At 36.4% G+C, this 8,249-nt stretch overlaps 1 pseudogene; it reads right to left on the bottom strand.

The window, feature by feature from the left end:
• Positions 1-4,790: 4,790 nt before the first annotated feature.
• Positions 4,791-6,703, bottom strand: LOC116582410 (annotated as a pseudogene).
• Positions 6,704-8,249: the final 1,546 nt, after the last annotated feature.

Below are 8,249 nucleotides of genomic sequence, written 5' to 3'. Positions count from 1 at the left end.
TTTTTTTTTTTGCATATGGATGTCCAGTTGTTCAGTGCCATTTGTTGAAGAGGTGATGTTTGCTCCATAGAAATGCCTTTTTTCCTTTATAAAAAATAAATCAACTATATTATGTGGGTCTCCTTCTGTGCTCTCTATTTTATTCCAATGATCAATTTCCTGTTCTTTTTTCCCACCAATTTCATGCTTCTTTAAGTACTGCAGATTATAGAAAGCCTTGAAGTCAGATAGTGTCATTCTTTAACTTTGTTCTTCAATATGTTATTGGCTATTCTGAGTCTTTGACTCCCCATATGAACTTTAGAATTAGTTTGTCCATATCCACAAAATTACTGCTGAGATTTTTGACTGGGATTGAATTGAAACTATAGATCATGATGGGAAGAGTGAACATACTGACAATATGGAGTCTTCCTGTACAAAACATGAACCATCTCTGCATTTATTTAGTTTTTCTTATATATTGTTCACCAGCACTTTATAGTTTTCCTCATATAGATCTTATACAAATTCTGTTAGACTTATAACTACTTCATTTTTTGAATGCAAATGTAAATGGCATTGTGTTTTTATTATCAAATTATACTCATTCAACTACCTGTTCTAACTGGTAGTTAAACAACTGATAGATAGGAAAGTAATTGCCTTTTGTATAGTAAGGTATACTCTCCAACATTATTATAATCACTTCTTAGTTTTAGGAATTTTTTGCCAATTATTTCAGCTTTTTTTTTACCAGATTACATGTCCTCTACAAAAATAATCACATTTTTTCCTTTCTAATCTATATATCCTGTATTTCCTTTTCCTGTTTTACTGAATTAGCTAAAACTTCCAGAATAAGATTTTAAAAGAAAGGTGAAAGGAGACCTCCTTACCTTGTTCTGACCTTAGTGGTATGTTTTTGAATTTCTTATTAAGTATGATGTTAGCTGCAGTGTTTTTTTTTTTTTTTAAGATTTTATTTACTTATTTGTCAGAGATATAGAGGGAGTACAGGCAGGCAGAGTGGCAGGCAGAGGCAGAAGGAGAAGCAGGCTCCCTGTGGAGCAAGGATCCCGATGTGGGATTCCATCTCAGGACCCTGGGATCATGACCTGAGCTGAAGGCAGCTGCTTAATGGACCCAGGCATCCCAGCTGCAGTGTTTTTGTAGATACTCCTTACTAAGCTGAGGATGTTTGGCTCTATTTCTAGTTTACTGAGTATTTTTTGTTGTTGTTATTGTTGTTTTGTTTTGTTTTTAAATAAATGGTGGTTGAATTTTAGCAAATACTTCTGCATCTATTGATACGATCATGTGATTTTGTTTTTTTGGCTCACTGACAGATTGAATTAATTGGCTTTTGAATTTGTAAACCTGCCTTGCATACCTGGGATGAATCCCACTTGGTTGTGGTATATAATTATTTTTATACATTGTTAGATCCAACTTGCTAATATTTTGTTGAGGTGTCTTGATCATAAGAGATATTGGTCTGTAGTTCTCTTGTAGTAACTTTGTTGGGTTTTGTTATAGGTGATGCTGGTCACAAAGAAGGATTTAGGAAGTATTCCCTTTACTTCCATCCTCCAAAAAAACATTGTATAGAATTGATATGACTTGTTCCTTAAGTTTATTTTAAAGATTTTATTTATTTATTTGAGACACAGAGAGCACAAGCAAAGGAAGCAGCAGGCAGAGGAAGAGGGAGAAACAGGCTGCCTGCTGAGCAGGGAGCCCAGTGTAGGCCTTGATCCCAGGACCCTGGGATCATGACTTGAGTTGCAGGCTCATGTTTAACCTACTGAGTCACACAGGTGCCCCACTCCTTGAGTTTTTGGTGTAATTCATCAGTGAAACCATGTGGGCCTGGTGCATCCATTTTAGAAGGTTGTTAAATATTAATTCAATTTCTTCAATAGATATAGGGCTATTCAGATCATCTATTTTTCTTGTGCGAATTTTGGCAAATTATATCTCTTTAATGGGATTGGCCAAAGGTGCCTGTATGGCTGAGTTGGTTAATTTTCTGCCTCCGGCTCAGATCATGATCCTGGAGTTCCAGGACCAAGTCCCACATGAGGCTCTTTACTCAGGGGGGAGTCTGTTTCTTCCTCTGACCCTCTCCCCTGTCATGATCACTCTCTTTCTCAAATAAATAAATAAAATCTTTAAAAAAAATAAAGACATTGGCTCATTCATCTAGGTTACCAAACTTCTAGATGTAGTGTTGTTCATAGTATCCCTTTATTATACTTTAAATGTTTATGGGGTCTGTAGTGATGTCCCTTCTTTCTTTCTGATATTTACAATTTGTGTGCTTCCTTTTCCTTTTAGCCTGGCTAAAGACTTATCAATTTATTTTATTTTTCAAGGAAACAGTTTTTGGGTTTGTTAATTTAATCTACTGATTTCCTGTTTTAAATTCTATTAATTTCTTCTCTAATTATTAGCATTTATTTTCTTCTTCCCTATACACACTGCTGTAGCTGCATCCCACAAGCTAAATAAGTAAAGCTGATAAATTCTTTATTCATTTTCATTAAAAAAAAATAAACTTTTAAAAATTTTGCTTGAGATTTCTTCTTTGAGCTATATATTAAAAGGACACTTGGCTGATATTGCAGGTTCAGTTCCAGATCACTGCAATAAAGCAAATCTCACAACAAAGTGAGTCAAATGAAGTTTTTAGTTTCCCAGTGCATATAAAAGCTGTGTTTATGCCATATTATAATCTATTAATTGTGCAATAACAGTATATCTTAAAAAGTACATACATTAATTGAAAAATAATTTTTTTGCTAAAAAGTGTTAACCGTCTGAGCATTCAATGAGTCATAATCACTGATAACAGATCATCATAACAAATATAATAATAATGAAAATGTTTAAAATACTGTAAAAATTATGAAAATTGGATAGAGAGACATGTAGTAAGCAAATGGTGTTGGAAAAATAACACCCATAGACTTGCTTGATGGAGAGTTGTCACACACCTTCATTTTGTAAAAAAATGCATTATCTATGAAGTTCAATAAAATAAAGCAGAATAAAATGATGTATGTCTACATTTAGAAGTGTGCTAGTTAGTCTCCACATTTTGTGGGATTTTCCTGTTATCTATTGGTTTCTATTTTAATTCCATTTGATCTGAGAGTAGATGTGGTAGGATTTATTTTCTTTTAAATTTTAAATTTGTGTTTTATGGACAAAAAATGTAGTTGACACTGATCAATGTGAAGCTTGAAAAGAATGTTTATAATGATGTTGTAGGATTTAGTCTATAGATGTCAATTACAATCAGCTGATTAATGGTACTGTGATCAACTATGCCCTTACTAATATTCTAGATGCTGGATCTGTCCATTTCTGAGAGAGGGTTCTGGAAGTCTCCAGCTATAATAGTGGATTCATCTATTTTTTTCTTTGTAGTTCTATTAGTTTTTGCTTCCCACAGTTTGATGCTCTCTTGTTAGACATATACACATTAAGAATTGTTATGTCTTCTGGGGAATTGACCTCTTTGTAATTACATAATGTCCTTTAACTGTAACAAATTTATCTTTGAAATCTGCTGTCTGAAATTAATGTACCTATTTCGGCTTTCTTTTGCTATGTATTAGCATAGTATATTTTCTCCATCCACTTACTTTTAATTTATATGCCTCTTTATATTTAAAATATTTTTCTTTTTGGCATAATGCAATTGGGTTCTTTTTATTATTATTATTCACTCTAAGAATCTTTCCCATTTAAATGGTGGATTTGGACTACTGTTTTGCAGTGATTATTGATATATTTGGGCTCATATCTACCATACTTGTTATCGTTTTTTTATTTGATGCTCTTATATTGTTTCTATTATTATCTTCCACTCTTTTTCTCCCTTTTGTGGTTTTAAATAAGCATTTTATAGAATTCCATTTTTTCTCTTTCTTGGAATATAGCACATATTTTTTGTGTTTGCCTGAGGATTTGCAATAAATAATTTACAGTTAATTTAAGTCCACTTTCAAATGACAGTATACCACTTCACCAGTAGTGTGAGTATGCTATTATAAAATAAACCTAATTCTTTCTTCTTGTTCTTTGGATCATTGCTATCATTCTTTTCACTTATAAAAAAGCATATAAAGCATATATGGTATATGTATAAGCATACACACTGGAATACATTATTGGTGTTATTATTTTGAAAAATTTATCTGTTGAATCAATTAAGCATAAGAAAAAAGTTTTTATTTTATTCTCACTCATTCCTTTTTTGATGCTCTTCCTTTATGTAGATCTGGGTTTCTGACCTATATTATTTTCATTGTCTCTAAAAAATATTTTTAGAGACAATACCTCTCCACATTGTTCAGATTCTGAATTATCTTTCCATAATTAAGTTAATTTATGTACACTGGCTTGTATTTCACAGAAAAGAATCTATCTTTAGGTTACATATAGGAATGGATATAATTTGCAAATGTTACAAAGATAGTTCTAAATCTCAGCTAACCTCTCCCACAAATTGCAAATACTCACTTACTCTTCAATGAAAATAAAGACCAAAACCAAATGTTTAGGCCTATCACTGTTTGAGATTCTGGTAGCTAAGTAATCCCTGAAAGAGCAGTAAGCCATGATTATTGGAAAGCTCAGAACACTAGCCAGCCTTAACTGCAAAACATTTAATAGAGGGCCACAAATTTTGTTTTCCTAAGAAGATCTAGAATTTATAGGTATCATTTGGTAATGCATTGAAATGGCATTACCTAGTATGAGTGTTGCACAGAAACTCAAGGTCACCTCTTCCTGAGCCATTATTTTGCATAAGCTTTCACTATCATAGCATGGTCCTGCTCTCCAGTTTTATAGGCAGTCACTAAGGAATACTAGCCTCTTTCCTTCTGTAATCTGTTGGCATGTCCATGACCATCCTGCAGCCAGTGTCTCCAAATAGGTATTTCAGGGACAGCCATACACCCCAATTTTTACACTTCTTTAAAGTAGGCAATCCAATCTTGTTTTTTCTAACCATGTATTTTTGTGCAAACACATTAGAATCCATGGCTTTCAAATTAGCCAAAATCTGACCTGAGAAAACTTGCAGAAATTCAAAAGCATCAATATCAGTTAATCCTGCCTTCTCTAGAACGTCTGGAATAGCATATGTTGTTTGAATAAAAGTTGATCTTTTGGATCCTGAGATACTTACACAAAATCCCTAAAAAATGACCTCCATTTATAACCCATGGCCAGAGCTTTTTCATCTGCCATAATCAACACTGCTGATTCACCATCGGTCAGGAAAAAAGAGTTTGCAGCTGTCGTTATACCACAGGGCTTGATGAATACAGGTTTTTGTTTGGCCATCTGCTCCAGGCAGAAAGGATGAGCATAATTATCTTCGGTAACTGCATCTTTTCTTGGTACTTTTTAGGATACAACATGGGAAAGGAGTCCTTCACCCTGTGTCTTTAGGGTCAGGCTGTGGAAACAAAGTACATACTCAGAAAAAGCCAAGGCAGTGACCAGTTGGTATGCAGAGTGCCCATCGTCTCACCAGAGGGTGCTCAAGTGGTGAGAAATTCAATCTGAATTTAGAGGTTAAAGACAGTGACTGACCCAGAGTCTTGGCCTTACTGAGATCAAGAATCATTTTCCTCACCTTGCTTGAATGAGGAATAGAGATGTCCAACTCTACACTACCTCCCACAACTGAATCACACTGGCCAGAAACAATCAAGCCATCTATGGCCCTGGCTTGGCTGACAGAGATGCAAACTAATATGAGCAGGAGTCTTGTCAGAGAAGCCAGCTCCAAGGGCAGCCTCTCTACCACATTGCTAGTTTTCACTTCTTGTATAATTGTGCCAATATAATCAACAACTTGGTTTGGAACATTGGTATGATGCATCAAACCCAAAAGTGCTCTTCTAGCCTAATCATGCAGCTTCACATCTTTATGTGAAGTGCCTGGTAGCAAAGGAGTGCAAACAAAATCCACCACCACGGTATTCTTTATACGTATTGGGGTTTGACTAAAGTCGTCTTGGATGTGGATGCCTGGGGCAGCTCATAGCTGGGAAGAACAGCTCATAGCTGGGAAGAACAGCTCAGAGTTCCTGAAGAAAATGTTACAGTTTTTTTTTTTTTTTTTTTTTTTTAAGTAGGAAAATTTTTAAATGTGTAAGTCAAGATGGAAGTAATATTGAAATCCTCACACCTTAGTTTCCGCCATCCAGGCTCCTGCTGGGGTAAAGGTCCAGAGCCCAGTGACAGGACTCAAAAGGACCAAGAGCCGGTTAGCTTAAAAAGGACACCTCCCACCCGCCAGAGTCTTCTAGGGTTCCGGGTCCTTGAGGGCTGCCCTTTGACTGCCTGTCTAAAAACTTCAGCATCCCTCCACAGGCTTCCTTCCTTCCACTGGAGAAAGAGTCCTTTAGGCAGCCTTACCCAGAAAGGAGGAGCAGGATGAAGAGGTCCACGACCACTTGGCATCAGGGGTTTTAGTCAGGAAGTGCTCCGGAGGCTGGCTGTACTGTGCGGCCGGAGAAAAACCCTCTGTGGGCAGCCTAAACTTGAGGCATTTGAACTTCCGTGCTCTTTGGGTGGAACTAGTCAGCTTCTTCAGTGTCTCAAGGATGCTCCTCTGCTCAGGAGAGGCCGGCTGAGGGCACCCCAGAGTCCTGGGCAGAAGGTCCTGTGGAGACCCAGGGGGCCCCCAAACCATGCCCCTTGTGTAAATAACTGGTTAACGTTTCTTGCCCGACAAATCTCCTGGCCACTATTGCTGTCAGCTTTTGTTTGTGTGAGCAAGTGTTTATTTCTCCTTCACCTTTGAAGGATAATTCCATAGGGTACAGAATTCTAGCTTGGTAGGTGTTTTTTTTGTTTGTTTTGTTTTGTTTTTTTCCTCCTTTAAACATTTAAAAATTTCACTCTATTCTGTTCTTGCATGGTTTTTGAGAGGTTGGATGTAATTTTCATCTTTGTTCCCCTTTAGGTGAGGTGCTTTTTTGTTTCTTAGGACTTCATTCAGGATTTTTTTCTTTACCTTTGATTTTCTGTAGTTTGAAAATGATGTGCCTGGGTATAGGTGTTTTGTTTGTCTGTTTTTGTTTTTGGCATTTATCCTAATTGATTTTCTCTGAGACTGTAGATCTGTGGATTGGTATCCAACATTAATATGGGGAGATTCTCAGTCATTCCTGTTTCTTCTTTTCCTTTTTTCCTAAAGTTTTAGTTAGCAAGTTTCCTGGAGTATTTAAAAATGGTTCCTGCCTTCCTCTATTTCCCCCAAAGAAGACCCAGATAATTTTTCTCTGGTATTTACTGTGAAAGCCTGATAGACTTCACTGAAGTGAACCTTGACAGAGTTGTGGAGGCCTTCTCATGACTGGGCTCCCTGGGAGCTTTGAACTCTCAGACTTATGCACACCGAGTCTCCAGCAATTCTTCAGATATAGTTCCAGTTTCCTACCTCTCCCTTCCCACTGAGGTTCTCATGGTAGTTTCATCTCAGTATCCTAAGATTCCTTGTGTTCTGTCTGGGGGACAGTGGTTTACCCTATGCCCTCCCCTCTTTTAGGGATTAAGGAACAGTTTATTTTTCAGTTTGTTTATCCTTTTAGTTCATAGAACAGCATGACAACTTTTAAAATTGTTATTTACAGAACAAGAAACTGGACCTAAATATGTCAGTTTAACATATAATCACTTGCTCATGATTTAATACCTATATAACAAGATCTGCATCCCTTCCTTGCGAGAGATATTGCGGTGCTGTACCAATATTTCCTAAGCCGGAAGTCTAAAGTCATTCTGGACACCCAGTCCTCCTATTTCCTGTCTCATAAGAGAACAGAAAGCAATAGGAGAAATTGGTTTTTAAGGTTTTTCTTTCTCTGCTTCCAGCTGTGAAACAATGACCTTTACCCTTTTCTCCATTTTTATGGTCTGCTTAGAAACTGAGTATATAAATATCTCTTGTTCTCAGAAGCTCACTGGTGAATAGCTTAATGTGTGTGTGTGTGTGTGTGTGTGTGTGTGTGTGTGTGTGTGTGGAGTGGAGGGGGCATAGAGCAGGAAGGTTAAGTTATTCTTGTATTATAAATCTTTACATTTGTATTATAAATCTTTACACTTGATTCTCCGCTCTCGACCCCTTGCTACTCCTAAAATTATGGATCAGATTAATAACAATTATTTTCTTCTCTTGTCTTTAAATAGCTTAGAAGACTTTTTAAATAATGAAAGGTTGAACTGCTTTTTCATTG

The sequence above is a fragment of the Mustela erminea genome, chromosome 2 (assembly GCF_009829155.1).
Source record: "Mustela erminea isolate mMusErm1 chromosome 2, mMusErm1.Pri, whole genome shotgun sequence".
Taxonomy (NCBI): Eukaryota; Metazoa; Chordata; class Mammalia; order Carnivora; family Mustelidae; genus Mustela; species Mustela erminea.
Note: the sequence above shows the minus strand (reverse complement) of the source record. Positions and strands in the feature narration are given on the sequence as shown.